Source organism: Mus musculus, chromosome 14 (assembly GCF_000001635.26).
Source record: "Mus musculus strain C57BL/6J chromosome 14, GRCm38.p6 C57BL/6J".
Classification (NCBI taxonomy): Eukaryota; Metazoa; Chordata; class Mammalia; order Rodentia; family Muridae; genus Mus; species Mus musculus.
Window position 1 is genome coordinate 67,151,575 of NC_000080.6, and position 18,320 is coordinate 67,169,894.

The 18,320-nt window shown below is 45.4% G+C and overlaps 1 long non-coding RNA gene across 14 annotated transcripts in view; it reads left to right on the forward strand.

The window, feature by feature from the left end:
• The first annotated feature begins 7,588 nt into the window (after positions 1-7,588).
• Gm30438 overlaps positions 7,589-18,320 on the forward strand; it is a 30,050-nt gene continuing 19,318 nt past the window's right edge. For 10 of the 14 annotated variants that reach the window (XR_874742.2, XR_001781302.1, XR_874734.1 and 7 more), the window contains exons 1-5: positions 7,589-8,009; positions 9,938-10,167; positions 15,653-15,878; positions 17,366-17,485; positions 17,996-18,148. This is a non-coding gene — a long non-coding RNA (predicted gene, 30438). Of the gene's footprint in view, positions 8,010-9,937; positions 10,168-10,221; positions 10,324-15,652; positions 15,879-17,365; positions 17,486-17,995; positions 18,149-18,320 lie in introns of all 14 variants that reach the window. The other 4 variants (XR_874736.1, XR_874740.1, XR_001781300.1 and 1 more) reach the window with 4 other exon arrangements.

The window sequence follows — 18,320 nt, forward strand, 5'->3', positions numbered from 1 at the left end:
CAGTTATTTATTGTGGGGAGAAGGGGAAGGGAGAGGGGGAAGGGAGAGGATCCTGCATGCATGTCATGGTGCATGGGGAGAGAGGAGAACTTGCAAGGGTCAACTTTCTCCTTCCACCATGCAGCTTTCTGGTACAGAACTCTTGTCTGCAAGTGCCTTTGCTCTCTGAGGCAGTCTCACAATCTCGCTGGCCTTCGTTTTAAATTTTTAAGGAACCTTTGTGCCATCGGCTACCATGGTTCTGTTCATTTGCATTTCCACCAACAGTGCATAAGGGGAGAAAACAGCATTAACTTGAGATTATTTTTGTGGGAGGCACTTTGGGGTCTAGACATGGGTTAGCTGAGAGGGCTAAGACCAGGCTAGCCTTGAACTCAGAGAGATCTGCCTGCCTCTGCTGTTCAAGGACTGAGATTAAAGACATGTGCCACTACTACCAGCTTTTTTTTTTTCTCACCTTTCAATTCTAGGCTGCAACCCATTTTAGCAGGCAAAGTCAAGGTAGTTGGAATTTAAAACCACCAATCATGCCACAGCTACAGTCAAGAGCAGAGAGAATGACTGTATGAGTACTTAGGTGCTCAACTTTCTTTCTCCACTCTTTTATACCCAAAACACAAACTTAAGGAACGGTGCTACTCGTAGTGGGTGGAATCTTTCCACATCAATCAATACACTGCAGACAATATGTCACGTAGCCTGATCTAAACAGTCTTTCCCCAAATGATTCTAGATTGTACCAAATTGACAAAACCATCTGATACCCCCTTGAAAACTAAGCAGGCAGCCAGTGAAAGGGAGTCTAGCTCTCTAAAGCCCACCCAGCATGTGTCCAAAGTAGGTAGAAAGACTGACAAAGCAACCCTGCCCCAGACTAGTGTCACTAGCTAGAGAGTTCTTTTGCTGTATTTAGTGTCTTAGTCCAGCATCCAGCAGCTGCTGCTTATACTTTGAGCCAGGGATGTGAAGACCCTGGTGCTACAGCTCTTTGGTACCCAGAGCTAGTAACTCTTGGCAGCTTTCTGGAACTCTTCTGGAGGCCTAGCATCCTTTTCTCCGTTTTGACTATTTGTAATAGGTCACCTCCGCAGCCTCAGCTCTCCACCGTCTCTTCCCTTCTCAGCACCAGCATGGTCCTTTTCAGTCTCAGCTCTCTACAATCTCTGCTCCTATATGCCTTCTGGAACCCTTGGGTAACTCCTAGCTGCACCTACTGGATGTGCCAGGAGCCCTGGACATCAACTACCCTTTGTGTTACCAGCTCAGCCTACCCTGATAAAAGCTACAATTGGGCATTAAAATATTTGGGAGAGCTCTTTTCAGAACCTTAGCTCAGGGGTATGGGGCCAATGTGAAGTAGGGAGGTCCTCTGTTCTGCTCCTAGGACGAGCCCATTACTATAGCAAGTCATGCATGCATCCTAGCAACCATGAGTAGAAGTCCTAGTTAGCTTTAACTGTCAACTTAACACAGCCTAGAATCACCTGAGGAAGGAGTTTCAGTTGAGGAACTACCAGAGCAGATTGGCCTGTGGGCGTGTCTGTGAGGGATTGTCTTGATCACTACTTAATTTAGGAGGGCCCAGAAGGGTGCCACTGTGGGTGGCACCATTCCCTAGGTAGGTGATCCTGAACCATATAAGAAAGTTAGCTGAGTATGAGCTAGCTTGAGGACCACAGAGCAACACCCATCATGATGTCTGCTGTATCTCTTTGGCAATGAGTGAGTTTTCTGTTTAAAGGTAATGTTACATGGAATAGCAAGCAGACTTGCTTTCATTCAGGTTCCCACCTTGAGTTCCTGTTCTGATTACCCTCAATGATGGACTTGACCTTGAAGCATAAGTCAACTAAATCCTTTCCTCTCCTAAATTGCTTTTGATCAGAGTGTTGTTTTGTTTGATTTTTGATTGTTTTTGTTTTTGTTTGGTTTGGTTTTTGTTTTGTCACAAGGATGAAACCAGAAGAACAGGGGAGGTCCTCGCTCAGACTAGATTGGAGACTGCTACGAATCATCCAGACCAGCTGGAGGAAGTCTTGTCTGTATCTGCTATGGATGAGGTCATACAAAGGTCATCCGAAGCCGTCATGACCTCATTGATGCCTCCCCAAGGCAAAGTCAGGCTTGAAATACTAGTCATGACAGATGCAGTGTTTCCCCTGACAGGAGTGGGGTCTCTTTCAGGTCTTGGCAACTGGGTCAGAGTCTTTCCAAGCAGCCACGAGTTGTTTAGAGTAGTCTAGCTGTCATGGTGACAGCTCCAGAAATCACTAGAAAAGAGCTGCATGATTGACAGCTCCCACAGTCTCCTTGGAAACAGCAGGACTGATGTCACCATTGTTGTGACACCAGTGGGCCTCCAGGAGAGGCAGTGATATCATTTGAATCCCTGTAATATTTTGGAACAGTAGGACCAATGTCAATCTGGCTTCTGTCTCTGCCAGGCTTGGGGACACCACCAAGTTTACCCTGGACAGCTGCTTCCAGCCTGAGCAAAGAGAAGGGTCTAATAGTCTTCAGTAGAACACTCCAATTGCAGACTGTGACCCCAATAGTTTTAGTCATTTAAAAAGAGTGAACAAAAGAGTGCCCACAGTAAAGATTTGACCTAAAAATAACATTCTTTATTGTTATTGTTATTATTATTCAACAATAACCCTAACATTCTTTATTGTTATTGTTGTTATTATTATTATTATTCAACAATAACACTGTTAAGATTAGGCTATGCTTTACTTGTAAGTCATTCTTATTGTACAAAACAGTGGGGATCAGTGGGGTGCATTGCTCTGGGAGACTTCATTTTATTTTAGTTTTTTATTGAGACAAAGTCTTGCTGTGTAATCTTGGCTGACCTAGAACTTGACATGTAGACCAGGCTGGCCAGAAACTCATAGAGATCTGCCCCCATGTCCCTCCTGAGTGCTGGGATAAAAGGCATGTGCTGCTGTACCCAGCAAGGAGACTGCATTTTACGAGCAGCTCTTTAGTCTGTTTTGAGAGAGGATCACAGCATCCCTTGGGTGAATCCATAACCAGCACATCCATGTGACACACACTGATAAATGACTTACTTCTGGCGTAGAAAAGGAGCCACCGTTCAGTTTACTGGGTGAATGAAAACTGCAGGGGCACAGATAGGATGCGCTCGAGTCCTATCAAAGAACTTATCGGATGTGCCAGACCAAGTAAAAGGTATAACTCTCTTCCTTACCTGGACCCCATAAAGTGATAGACACTTAGCATTGTGATAGGTGGCCACACGTTAACCTCTCATCAGATACCTGGTGTGTGTGCCTCGAGGACCAACAAGCAGAGGACTCCCCAGCTATCCTTGGACCAAACCCAGCTTGATTTGGTCCCCTGCTTTGACATGGTCTACTCAACTTTGACGTGCCTAGTCACCAGTTTGCACCTCTGTTCTTGCCCTGGCTTCTGTTGGGACCTAGAGTGGGCTTTCACCTTACAGTTGAACTCTGTAGCATCAATCTTAAGTCCTAACAGTATTTCCAGCAGACTCCTCACTGCTGATACAGTTCGTTATTTCATTAATGTAGAATCTTTCTCAACATCCTTCTGCAAGCTCTTGAACTCTGCCACAGCCTCTTTAATTTGTTTTTCCTCTGTAAACCACGTATGTATGTATGTATGTGTATGTATACATGTATGTGTATATACATATGCAGATAGACATATTTACTGTGTGCTGTGTCATTTATGATGTGAGAGTTAATATTAACATTTAAGATTGGAATAAAAGAACTTGTGTTCGTCTTGGCCAGGTTACCAAAGTCGATGGGATTATCCAACAAATTGTTGTCATGGAGACCATTGAGCCTTGTGAATTGACGGATAGTCATTAAAGTCTGACACCATGGAAAATCACAAATGTGTCAATATTTCTGGCACTCTCATGACAGACCTATGTAGCTCAGGCTGGCCTTGAACTCTCTAAATAGTCAAAAATGACTTTGAACTTCTGAGCCTCCTGCTTTCCCCTCCAGAGTGCTGGAGGTGAAACTTGGGTGGCATGTGCTGGGGACCAGATTCAGGGTTTCTTGCATGCTAGGCCAGCACTCTACCAACAGAGTTACATCTCTAATCAAAACACATTTTATACAACAGTGTTTAACCCCCAGGCATATACTTGTAGGGAGTGGTAGGTCCTTTTGTTTGGTCTCAGTAGGCCTGTGGACAGAGGCAGGGGCTGGAAAGCAGCACTGGCAGAGGCAGCTGCGGTGGTGGTGATGGCAGCGGCAGCAGCAGCGGCAGTGGCAGGTGTGTGGATTACAACTTCATCTGTAGAAGTCAGGTGTAGAATGAGAAGCAGTCCTTCACGGTCTGAGCTGGGTCTTTTAGGCTTGCAAGGCCACAAACCCACTCAAGAGGAAGAATTCTTCCTGCGAGGGGCTGCAGCCGTGGAAATCAAATTTGCCATCTTCAGGCCAAGTGGGGATGGGCCTTGTAGCTGGAAGAGGGCTGAGTTACAAGGAGGAAGGGCAGTCAGTCTTACCACACAGAGACATAAGAAAGAAGGCAGAGCAGAAAGAAGCTGGAGACAGGATCAATGACAAATGCCATGTAAACAAGGCACAGAGAGGAAGAAGGTTGAAGGACAGGGTGAGGAGCAGCCAGGAGCCAAGACTAAAAGAACAAGCCTGGGGGGGGAGGGGGAGGCGGGGGAGGGACAGCTGGGACGAGCAGAGACAGGGGTCCCAGGTCCTTTTCTCTCCCTTGAGTTGGGGAGAAGAACAAATCATTGCTCCAATATTTCAGCTTGAATTCCTAGGGGAGAGAACGGTCTATTTAACAAACACCACACCTCGCTGGGCTCGCTTGAATGTGAAAAAATAGCACTGTAGGTCCATGTGGCCAGAGGCAAAGTGTGAGTCAGCCACAGCTCGCTGGCTCTGCAGAAGAAATGAACAGAGTTCTGACTATAAGAAAACTCTGTAAGAGTTTGGAAGAGGGGGTATTTCAATCTGTCTGGGTGCAACAAAATACATGAACTGTGGCGTAGACACAGTGGAAATCCATGACTCATGGTTCCCGATGCTTTAGAGCTCAAGGTTGGCATCTGGTGAGGGCCTGTGTCGTTGTCAACAGATGGCACCTCTCCCTGAGGGGCCAGCTAGCTTCATGACGTTCTCACAATAACACTGATTCCAAACTTGGTAAGTGGCTCTGTTCTCATGATCTGGTCATTCTTTAAGTGTCCATATCTCTGAATACCATCGTTCTGTAGGTTATGGTTTTGCTATGAATTTTAGGGGGTTGCAGACATTCAGACTGTCAGTGGTGGCCCAGGGACAGCTTAGCACAGCCACTAGCAGCTTGAGTTGGTCCCTCCCAACTTAGAGACCTCAAATTGGGGTGAAGCAGGATCTTGGACTTCATCATAGACCAAGAGCCAGGGTGATGCCTAGTCTATGAGTTTGTTAAGGTTTTAGACAGAGAGGCAATATAGGAAAGGACTCTATATCACCTCCCTGCTCCAAGCATGGGGCAGGAGTCTCAAGAAAGAGCCATGGTTAGATGGCTGTGGCTTTCTAAGTTAGATTTCTCAGATGATGTCATTTCCAATAAGGTTTACAGATCAGGCAAAGTTTAAAAATATGAGCTCATTTATTTATTTTTCTTATCGTAAAGGATTTTCTCTTGCAGATGAACGTTGTAAGGTGCCGTTGGGATCAGGCAGTGCCCTGCCCTGAGTTACTCTGTTTTGTGGAAGCATGAAGTCTCAGGCTATGTCTTGATCTGGTCGACTCCATTTTGCAGGTAGCTCTCAGCTGTGTTTGGAGTGCGGATGCACAGACGATGATTCTGCATCTTGTTGTGTCTGTGGGCACAACCGCGAGTCCTGCACTCCTTTTGAGGCACAGACTGATACATAACCTACACCTAAAAGCAAAAAGGTCCCACCTAAGCTTAGCAAGGAAGACCTGGATCATATAAGCACAGGGTGTGGTAAACCATTATCAGCAAAACCAGGCCCTCCATGGACTCTGCAGAGAGGAGACGTGCGGTGGTGATGCTCTTAGCCCCCAGTGATCGGTCATCTGACTCTCTGTGTTCTTCAAGAATCCGATAGAAAGAGAACTCTGGACCATTCCATGTTCTTCAGTTAAGCTTGGCTCCCAGAGTTGACACAGCCTACTTGGACTGCCATCTGGCATCCATCAGTTCTTTCATCTGGACCTGGTTCTGGACCTGGTCCCAATGGTCTGCAGCCCACACTTCACTTCTTTGGTTCCACTGAAACCAGGGGCCCAGCTCAATGCTATGACCCTGCAGCTTGGGATCTGGGTGTCTCCAGCAGCCCTACGAATGGCATCCGTGTCTAGCTACCACCGTGATTCTGTGTACCTGTATCAGCTGCTGCCATCATTGTCACCACCACCACCACCACCACCACCACCACCACCACCACCACCACCACCATCTCCTCCTCTTCTTCTTCCTCCTCCTCCTCTTTTCCTCCTCCTTCCTCTAGAAAATCTCTTGGAGTTCCATGAACTCTGCTATTCTAATTACTGACTATTTGTGGAAAGACAGAGCTGTATCTGTCCATGTTCCTGACCTATCCCACTTCATAACAGGTAATTCTATGAGGTGCATGGTTTAGAATTATGGGCAAGAGGAGAGTGTTAATATAATAAAACTCAAAACTCATTCATACTTATGAATGGCCATAAGTAAATATGGTTCATTGGTTATTTTTGACATCCTTGTTTCAGTTGTCTGTAAGAAGACACACTTCAGCTCTGTAGGCAATTTTGGTTTTATCAGTTGTGTTGAAGTTTCTTGACTCTCAGTCAGCAGGAAGAGGAAACTAGATCCCAGGGAGACGTATTTTCTTTTCTCTTTATGACCCTTTTATTTTTCATGTTGTTTTGTTTTGTTTTGTTTTGTTTTGTTTTGTTTTGTTTTGTTTTTAAAGCAGAGATATTCCTGCCTAGGGGAATGTCCTGAGGCTGCTTGGGGCTAAAACTGATACACCTAAAATTTTCTCAGCTGGCCTACAGTGACTGAGGCTTCATGTCCCTCCTCCATCAGTTGCTGTGTCACTCGAGTTTTGGAAAACCTGGTCTCTGGGGTTCCAACTGCCCAGGCTTGGCCAATCGCTTTAAAAAGCCTGTGGGAGAGATGAACAGCACTGAGGGCAGAAGATGAATTTTATTCAGTGCATTAACTCGGGAGGAGCAGAAGTCTTGTGACCTAAGACCCGTCTTTGGGAAGCTGATATGATCTTTGATGTTTTATAGAGATCAGCTTGGAGTTCACATAGCCAGCCAAGCAGGCGATCTTGGTCAGGCTGTGGTCTGGCAGGTCATTATCTGGGAGCAGGTCATCCAGAGCCTGCCCCCCCCCCCCCCCGCCCCCAGATAAGGAAGCTGCCGCAGTTGCTGCTGCGCTGCTGTTGGGTGTGGCGCTACTTTTACCTTTTGTCTCAAGATGTTTATCTATCAGAAATGTTGTCAGAGTGACTCAGACTGTAGCCAGTCAGAGTGGCCAGAACGTTCCATCAGGTACAGGGCAATGTGTGAGTCAGGGTTCTCTAGGTGAACAGTCCATCGTACAGACTATGGAAAAGAACTTTCTATATTGGCTTACACGGAAGGTCCGGGTAGTTCAGCAACTACAGCAATTTACATCACTGGACAGTCTGAGAACTCAGTAGCTACATAGTCTATAAAGCTGGCTGCCTCAGCAGCCCCAGTCTGGCACTGACAGTCTGGAGGATTCTGGGAGAGCCGATGGTCCTTAACTCATTTAGGAAACTTGAAGAAGTTGGGCTGTGATGTCAGCGGAGGTGGGCAGGCAAGAGAAGCTGTGTAATTGCCTTAGACTCTTTATTTCTGGGTCACAACTGGAAGGGGCTGCCTTCTCTGAGCCTTCGTCTCTCCGTTGATCCTTCCTATAATGCCCAACAAGACCCATCGAGAGGCAGGTTCTCGGCTAATAACAGATCCAATCAAGTTGGCAGACACAATTAAGCAGCATGGACAGTGAGTGACGACTTCTTCTGGGTACTACTCTGGGGGTCTGGTGTGGGACGTTGTAAAGGCTTGTGGCCCCATCCCCAGCACTGGGAAAAAGGCTTCTTGTGGGAAGTGCTCGGTTCACCCCAGAGGCCATCTCCCTGCCCCAGGCCTGTCTTCCCTCTGTTGAGGGAAGCTCTCTTTCCTTCTCCTTCAGACAAGCCTAGATGTTTTTCCTGACCTTTATGTAGGAGTCTTAGTACCCAAGTTCAGGAGGCGACCTCTGACCTCAAACTCTCTCTTCAGTTTCTCATGCTGGAGGAGCCGGTAGGCACCATGGCACCGAGATGTCTGAAGAGGGCTGGGGATGCAGCTCTGTTGGCAGAGTACTTGCCTAGTGTGCTCAAAGCTCTGGAACCCTTATAAAGATGGGGGGTCCGGAGCTTAGTTTAGAGTGGGAGCGCAGGCGGGCTAGCGTCATCAAACTGGAAAGGGTCCTCTTTTGTTTCCTTCCTCAGGCTATGTGTTAGTCAGACCTTTTCATGGCTGCAGCCAGATTACCTGAGAGAACAACTTAAAGGGGGAAGGGAATTAGCACTCTACTCACAGGGTTCCCAGCAATGGCAAGGACGGCGTGGCTTGTCCCTTGAATGTTTCTCTAGACCCCACCCACCTCCTGAAAGTTTTAGAGCTTCCCAAAGTAACACCAGCAGCGAGGGCCAAGGTGAACCTTTGTGTGCGTGTGTCTGTGTCTGTGCATGTGTATGTATGTGTGTGCATCTGTGTGAGTGTGTGTGTGTGTGTGTGTGTGTGTGTGCGCGTGCGTGTGATTTCATATTGAAACCGTAACAGGATCCTTCTCAAATTATTGTAGTTGTGTGAAACCAACCAACAAGGAAATGACTGACTTTAACTGTGACCCTTGTGAAGGAATCAAGTGTGTGCTTCTAGCAGGTTATCAGATAGTTCGAGCACCGTGGAAAGACTTTCTAGTTTTACGTGGTCACGAGCAAAGCATCCAAGAGCTCCCAGGATAAAGTTCAGGGTCCCCAGTGCAGAGCGGATCACATCTGCAAGTTACTAGTCTCCAGACATTGTCACAGCCAGGGCTGTTCTGGCCCCTTGACATGAGCATCTTTTCCCTCTGATCTCACCTACCCACCCATCAAGAAGCAGGGAGTCAGCTGCTTGATTTGTTCTGACCCCACTTCACTTTGTCCATACTGGATCTAGTTGTGTCATATCTAGTTACTTAGATCTATATTTAAGGGCTGGAGAGTTGTTGGCTCCGTGGTTAAGAGCATTTATTGTCCTCACAGAGGACCAGGATTCTATTTCCTGCGCCTACATGGAGGCTCACCACTTCCTTAGGCACCAGACACGTATGTGGTGCACAGACTACATGCAGGCAAAGCATTCATACAAATAAAAATAAAATAAATCTTTAAGAAGTACTAAAAAAAATACATCCTAGATATCTTTCAATTTTTAAATCACATTATTGTATATTTTATGTGCATGTGTTTGTATGAGTACGCATGTGCCCCAGTGTGTGTGTGTGTGTGTGTGTGTGTGTGTGTGTGTGTGTGTGTGTGTGCCTGTGTAGGTCAGAGGACTGGTCTCTCCTTCTACTATGTGGGTCCTGAGATGTAGCTCACGGGGTCTCACTTTGTGGCCTTTTTTCCCCTGATCCATCTCAATAGTTCCTGTGGGTTGCTTTGGTTATTGTTACTTCTTTGTTTCATTGTTATTGTTTTGAGGGTTTTATGGTCTGTAACTCAGTGCTTCGCTGAGAATCACCTTGAACTTCAGATCATATTACCCCTACCTCTGTGGGGCTGGTATTACAGTAAGCACCACCATGCCCAGTTTCTGTGATGCTGGCACTTAAATCGAGGTCTTCCCGCATTGCAAGGCAAGCATTCTACCCACTGAGTGACACCCTGCCTCTTTAGCTATCTTACAGCCACACTGGCCTGCCAGCTGCTCCAGTATGAGCTCTCTTCATATCTGCATCCCCAGCACTCTGCAGACACCCAGTTTGTTGAGATGCATGGCTGAATGAATGGTTGACATCTTGAGTGGGGGCATTGCCGTGTGCATTCTGGTCTATCGTGGACTGGCAGCTGGAACAGAAGTGGCAGAAGATGAGTCTTGCATAGGAAAAATGGTGGATGGGACTCAGGTGAGAATTTTAATGTCTCCTATAATTTTATCTTTGACTTGCTCTGTCCAATAGAGCATCGTATAAAGGAAAGAACACTGTGGAGTCAATCCTCTCTTGATGACCCCGTGTTGACATTTCCCAGTAAGGTCATTCCCACAGATCCCAAGTTTTAACGTAAGTGCTACTAACACCTGGACCTCCAATTTAGTATTATTTAATTCTCATGTGGTAATGACGGCTTGTGGTTTTATGGCTTTCTTTCATCTTGAAACCTCAAAGCATCTCTGACTATTAGTAAACCTGCTTAGTTCCCAAGACTTTGCTGCCAATGCACCATCTGTCCACAGGGTAAAGGCCTGGTATTGAGTTGGCTTCACTAACAAGTGGATGGGCCTATGATTGCATTTAAAGACATCTTTCATTACAGACTGCTTTTAATGTATAGAATTAGGCCCCACAGCAAGGTACACATCACTATGTCAGCCACATGTCTACTGTGGCCCATTCTGCTTTGCCCAGTCCCACCCTCTTGCTATTTGAATGAGAACTTTAGTAACACATCCTCCCCTCTTCCTCCCCCTTCCTCCCCTTTTCCTCCCTCTTCCTTTCCTCTTCCTCCCCTCTTCCTCCCTCTTCCTCCCCTCTTCCTCCTCTCTTCCTCCCCTCTTCCTCCCCTCTTCCTTCCCTCTTCCTCCCCCTTCCTCCCCTTTTCCTCCCTCTTCCTCCCCTCTTCCTCCCCTCTTCCTCCCCTCTTCCTCCCCTCTTCCTCCCCTCTTCCTTCCCTCTTCCTCCCCCTTCCTCCCCCTTTCCTCCCTCTTCCTCCCCTCTTCCTCCCTCTTCCTCCCCTCTTCCTTCCCTCTTCCTCCCCTCTTCCTCCCCTCTTCCTTCCCTCTTCCTCCTCTCTTCCTCCCCTCTTCCTCCCCTCCCCATCTCTTTTTTGTTTTACACTTTGTTTTTTATCTTAATTTTTTGAGATTATTATTTGATTATAGCATCTCTTCCTTCCCTCTCTTCACTGCAGACTCTCTCATAGACCTATCATTCAAATTAATATTCATATATATATAATTGTCATTGCATGCATATGAGCATATGCATATATGCATATATATGTATGTATGTATATATATACATATATACATATATATATACACATACACATATACATATATACACACACACACATATATATATATATGCCCAACTCTAACCTGTATGGGCTACCTGTATGCAGAATTTCAGGGCTGACTAGTACTGGGCAACCAATCAGTGGGCCCTCCCTGGGGAAGGCCACCGTTCCCAATCTGAGCTTCCTTTAGGTGCCTGTAGCTCTGTGTGTAGAGTTAAGGCCTCATGGGGTTTTCCCCATGGAGTTTGGAATATTCGCTGGAGTCATCCTCATTCAGTTGGCATGTGGGCGGTCATGTTGGTGAGGTTTTATAGATGTAGCTTCTGATATCACTAGGAGACACAGCCTCATAGAAAACTCCCTGATCCTGACCCTCTGGCTCTTACAGTCTTTCCACCTTCTCTTCCACCATATTCTCAGAGCCTTAGGTGTAGGAATGTTTTATAGATAAATCCTTTGAGACAGAGCTCCTCGATTCCAGATCTCAATTGGTTATGGTTTCCTATGGTCTCTGTTGCAAAGAGAATTTTCCTTGATAAAGATTACACTTATCTGTGGTCATAAGGACAAATGTTTGCAAATTGTTGCTAGGGATTATGCTGGTTTAGTAAATTAGCAGTTGTAGATTCTACTCCAACAACCACAACTTTACAATCACTGAGTACTTAACTAGGTTTCTCGTACCCTTCCATTGAGCGGTCTTAAGTCCAATCCTAGAGCTATGGATAACAACCAAGGTATGCAGGCCACTGCTGCATGCTTAGAGTCATCACAGGCACCATTGCTGGTGTCTTAGTTAGGGTTATTATTGCTGTGATGAAACACCACTACCAAAATAAAAAGTGGGGAAGAAAGAGCTTCTTGGTCTTATACTTCCATATCACTGTTCATCATCCAAGGAAGTTGGCACAGGCACTCAAGCAGGGAAGGATTCTGTAGTCAGGATCTGGTGCAGAGGCCATGGAGGGGTGCTGCTTACTGGCATGCTCCCCCTAGTTTGCTCAACTTGCCCACAATGGGCTGGGCTCTTCCCCATCAGTTACTAATTAAGAAAGCGCCCTACAGGCTTGCTTACAGCCCAGTCCTATGAAGGTATTTTCTCAGTCATGGTTCCCTCCTCTCAGATAAGCCAGCACAGCTGGGGAGGAGTGTTGTCTGCCTCTCTCCTTTGAAAGATTGCATGGTGCCTTCTGGTACCATGATAGCTAATCCTCAGGGATGAGGCATTCAGGTCAGACACAGCTTAGGTCCTCTGGGCTGTTCTTGAAGTTCACAGAGTCTTTGGCAATAGGGGCTTCTCTCCTTTACTTTTTCTTCCCCCACCCCCCTTTTTAAATTAAAGGGGATTAAGTCCAGGTCTTAGTCTAATCTATAGTAGGCAAGTAAATGTTCTACTGCTGATCTAAATTCCCATTCTTCAATCACATTTTAATGTATTTCTTTCTGTACTCTTTTTCTCTCTCTCCCTACCGGTGTATAGTGTGTGTGTGTGTGTGTGTGTGTGTGTGTGTGTGAGAGAGAGAGAGAGAGAGAGAGAGAGAGAGAGAGGGAGAGAGAGAGAGAGAGATTAGTCAGTGTTCTATTTCTGTGAAGTGACACCATGACCATGGCAACTCTTATGAAAGAAAGCATTTAATTGGGGCTGCCTTACAGTTTCAGTTTCAGAGGTTTAGTGCATTATCATGGCAGGACGCATGGAGGCATGCAGGCAGACACGGTGCTGGAGAAGTAGTTGGACCTCTACACCCAGATCCACGGGTAGCAGGAAAAGAGAGTGACAATGGGCTTTTGAAACTCAAAACCCATCCCCAGTGACACACTTCCTCCTACAAGGCCACACCCCTAATCTTTCCAAAGCAGTGCCATTCCCTGATGACTCAGCATTCAAATACATGCACCTATGGAGGTTATTCTTATTCAAACCTCCAAAGGGGGGAGAGAGATAGGGGATGGGGGAGTTTTGTGCCATGGCACATGTGTGGAGGTTAGGAGACACCTGGTGCTGCTTCTTACCCTCTGCCCTATTTTGGATCAAGGTCTCTCAGTTTTGTTTTGTTTTGTTTTCTGCTGTAGGTGCTGGGCTAGATGGTTCTTGAGTTTCTTGGGATTCTCCTGTCTCCACCTCCTATATTCCCACAGGAGCAGGCACTAGGTTTGCAGATGCTCAAAAACTGGACATCCAGTTTTTATATGAGTTCTGAGAATTCAAACTCAGGCCCTCACCTACACACAAGTGCCTTTATATATGGGTGAACATCACCAGCTGGTATGGCTTTCAGAGAGTTTCTTAATCCATAGCCTGGGCTGTCCTGAAATTAGATAGAGCCTGTTAGCTTTGAACTTGAGGTAATGGTACTGCCTTGAGCACTCTGTAAAATTTGGATGACAAATGTGAGCCATGGGTTATAGTGTGTATGTGTGTATGTGATGTATGTATGTGGGGTGTGTGTGTGTGTGTGTGTGTGTGTGTGTGTGTGTGTGTGTATGGTGTATGTATGTGGTATTTGTGTGTGTGTGGTGTATGTATGTGTGGTGTGTATGTGGTATGTGTATGTGTGTTATGTATATGGTATGTGTGTGTATGTGTGGTATGATATATGTATGTGGTGTGTGTATGGTATGTGTATGTGTGTGGTATGATATCTCTATCTATCTATCTATCTGTCTGTCTGTCTGTCTGTCTGTCTGTCCGTCCGTCCGTCCATCCATCCATCCATCCATCCATCCATCCATCCATCCATCTATCTATCTATCTATCTATCTATCTATCTATCTATCTATCTATCTGGTGTGCATATTTGTGTGTATGTGTGTGTGGTGTGTATCTGGTCTGGGTTCTTTTTTGTTTTTGTTCTTTGTAGTCCCTCAGGCTATATAAGTCTCTCTCCCTCTCAGAAATCCAACCCAAAACCATAAGAGCAGTGCCACCATACTAGATAAACAATGAACAATTTCCTTATAACAAATACAAATTTACTACAAACATTTCCAATTATTTTCTAAATATCATACATTTAAACATTTTGTGCTTTTTGATCAAAGCCTAAACACAGCTATGCATTGTGAGTTGGCTGATATTTTATGGTTTGGTTTTTTTTTTTTCTTTTCATATTTGTGGTTTCCTTCTCACACTCTCTCAAGGTTTCTTTGGTGAGAGACTCCAAGCCTTTGTCCCAGAGGCGCCCAGGATAGGTTTTCCCAGGGCACTTTGTGTAGTACCTGGCAGACTCCACTGTACTTCAAGGAAATTGATGGTTAGACCTGGAGACTCAACCAGGCGGCATTGGATTTGTTGCTGTCTCTTTGCTGGCAGGCAGGATGAGCACTTGAGGAATGGCGCTTCCATCAGGAGGCAGATGATGCCTGCTCGGTTTCTCTCCCCTTATGTTCTTGTTGTTCCTTTGTGCCTAGAGTCATTAATTTATTATGGATTCCCTCATTACATATTAATGGGAAGACACAGAGAGAGATAAAGAGGGAGAAGGGGGAGGGGAGAGGGAAGAGTGGGAGGAGGAAGGGGAGAGAGAGAGAGAGAGAGAGAGAGAGAGAGAGAAACAGAGACAGTAGCAGAGACAGAGAGAATGTGTGCTCACTAAAGTCTCAGTTCTTAAGCACTGCCTCTAAGTCTGTGCAGCTCCTGAAGAAAGAAGTTTTTTTTTCTTTTGATGCTTGGAAGTTTTCACATTACCTAAGGGCACAGAGCAAGCAGAGAAGACTTCATGAAACTTAGAGAAGGAACACTAACCTTGGGGGCGGGCAGGGGTGGGTTGGTGTAGGCATGAACATTCTAGAAGAGGGCAAACTGTAAATATGACCACCAGATCCCCCCTCCCCCCCCACACACACACTGGGGCATCTTCAGCTTGACCTAAATTATCCCAAAGTCCCGGGAGGCAGAGATAACTCATTCTGGCAAGTTATCCTTTGAACTCTACACATCCATACACATATGCAATCAATAAAATAAAGACAGAAAAAAACCATTTTAAGACTCTCAGGGTGCATGTATATATTCTATTTGTTTGTTTGTTTGCTTATTTATTTATTTTGGCTTTGAGACACGGTCTCACTATGTTGTATGTATAGAGCTCTTTATATAGAGCAGACTGGCCTCAAGTTTGCAGAGATTCTCCCTGCCTCTGCCTCCCAAATTCTGAGACTGATGGAGTGTGCCTCCACATCCAGCTTAAATCTACATGCTTTACATGTGTGAGGTTCACGTCAGGGTCTCATTATTCATATGTTGCTTGTTTGGTCTAGAATTCACTCTGTAACCCAGGCTGATTTTTAGCTCTTGGATACTGCAATTATGGGAATGCCTTCTGAGCCATGTTAATCTTTTTATTTTTATTTTTTTTATTTATTTTGTGACAGGACCTCATGTAACCTAGCCTGGCCTCAATGAGGTTGAGGAATGGCCTTGAACCTCTGTTCTTCCTTCTTCCACCTCCTGAATTCCGGGATTGTAGATACTAGCCACCATTCCTGGTCTCTGTGGTGTTCATGATTGACCCTGAGGGTGATGGTTTATTTGTCAACTTTCCAGAAACTAGAGTCACCTGGGAAGAAGGAAGCTCAACTGAGGAATTGCCTCCAACATGTGAGTGTGTCTGAGGGACATTTTTTTGACTGATGATCAATGTGAGACAGTGCCACCCTGGCATATGGTCCTGGGATGTATAAGAAAGCTGTCTGAGAACCAGCAGGGCTAGCAAGCCAGTGAGCAGTGCTCTTCTGTGGCCTCTGCTTAAGTTTCTGCCTTGGCTTCCCTCCATGATGGACTGTAAACTGTAAGCCAGACAAACCCTTCTTCCACAGGCTAGTTTTGGGTCATGGTGTCTGTCACAACACAAAAAGCAATCAAGGGGATAGCCATGTGCAGGCCAGGTAAGCCCTACTCACAGACCTGAGTTCTTCATTCCTAAGGTTTTGGGTTTTTTGTTTTTGTTTTTGTTTTTTGTTTTTTGTTTTGTTTTTTTTTTTCGTGGCAATCCTCCTGCCTCAGTCTCCTGGGTCCTGGGGGATTGCTCACATGATGCTTATCTTGTCCTTCATTCATTGATGGTAATTATCACATACACTTTCTAGAGCAGCAGTCTCAACCTGTGGGCCAAGATCCCTTTGGGGGGTCGAATGACCCTTCTACAGGGTTGCCTAAAACCATCAGAAAAACAGATATTTACATTATGATTCTTTTTTTTAAAAAAAGATTTATTTATATGAGTACACTGTAGCTGTCTTCAGACACACACCAGAAGAGGACATCAGATTCCATTACAGATGGTTGTGAGCCACCATGTGGTTGCTGGGAATTGAACTCAGGACCTCTGGAAGAGCAGTCAGTGCTCTTAACTGTGGAGCCATCTCTCCAGCCCCCCCCTTTTATGATTCTTAACAGTAACAAAATTAGTTATGAAGTAGCAATGAAAAATAATTTTATGGTTGGGGGTCACCACACAGTGAGGACCTGTGTTGAAGTGTCAGAGCATCAGGAAGGTTGAGACCAGTGCTCTAGAAAAAGGGCAGGAGCCTACCTTAAATGTGTGAAAATCAGGCTCTCTGGATAAGTACTGTCTTCAATAGCATTGGCTCCATGTTGGATGAAGAGATGTGTGTTCCAGAGTGACTGTTGCTATAGAGCTCAATGTCAAGGATATATCCCGTGTCCCCAGAGGCTCTAACTCTGTCACTTCAGAGTCCTTTCATTTCAGAAACGGTGTCATTTATTGATTAACTTAATGAGAATGCTGCCCAACTGGAGCAGACATTCAAACATAAGCCTTAGAGGCCAGAGAGACGGTTAAGAACACTTACTGCTCTTGAAGAGGACCTGGGTTCAGTTCCTAGAACATACTCACATGCAGACATACTCACCTATGCATAGTTAAAAATAATAAAACAACTATCTTTTAAAAAAGCAAAGCAAAACAACTCCTAGATAAGTCAAATTAGGCACCCCCAAGGAGAACCGCCAAAGGGATTGTGGGAAATATCAACGTGAATGGAATACCGTGTGTTTTCAGAGCCAGGTTCAAACCACAATATAAGTCACACCTCTTCTGAAATGCACTTTCTTTTTTGGCCCAGGTCCCTGCTCAGCGTCCAGGTTGGTTCCCTGTAGCCACTGATAAAATCAGGGGCAACTCCAGGGTCTTTTCCCTGTATTGTTCTGGATGTCATTGATGTGAGGCATATGGGAAAGGAAATGTAAGTCACAAAGCCTAGGGGAACTGGGCTTCAAGTTCATGACTTTTAATCCGTGGCACAAACCCATATGCATTTTACTGACTAGGTGTGTGGGAGAAAGGCATTGTGCCCTCCGAGCTGTTCTCTTTAATAGCAAAGTCCCTTTCTAATTAATGTTTTTGAAACTTACTTTACTGCAGGAAGAGGCTTGCTCCCATGCATTTTTGGTTCAGTGCCTTCCAAGACTATAGTGGGAAAAGCATGTGTAAATAAAGCCTTGGAGAAATCAGGTCTCATTAACCCTGAGCCTGTTAAACTCAGAAAGCATTTGTTAAGCACTTGTGTGCTGGAGGTGTGCAGAGAGAGCTGGGTGGGAGGAGAGGAACAGGAGAGCATGGGTGCCCTAGAGTAACCTGTGCTGTGATAGCATAATGGCCAAGTGCGTGTAGCATAATAAGGGGCTGGCAGGCAAAGGAGACAGGGAGTAGGAAGACTTGCCAGAATAAATGGTGTTTTATTAAATCTTAAAAGACAGATAAAATCTTAGCTGAGTCAGGAACTGGAATGCAATGGAAGAAGAAGAAGAAGAAGAAAGAATTAAGTCCTAGAAAATGAAGAAGGTGGAGGTCAGATGTTGTCGAATCAATCTCCTTGACTATTGGAATGCAAGCGTGTGTGCATGTGGTATGTAGTGCACATGTATGCATATGCATGCTTTTGTATATGGGGATATGGTCACTGAAAGAACAGAAAAGACAACATTCTCTAAACAACACAGACACACACAGACACACACACACACACATACACCTTTACTTTGTGTGTAGGTGTCTATGTGAGTGTATGTGCATCATGA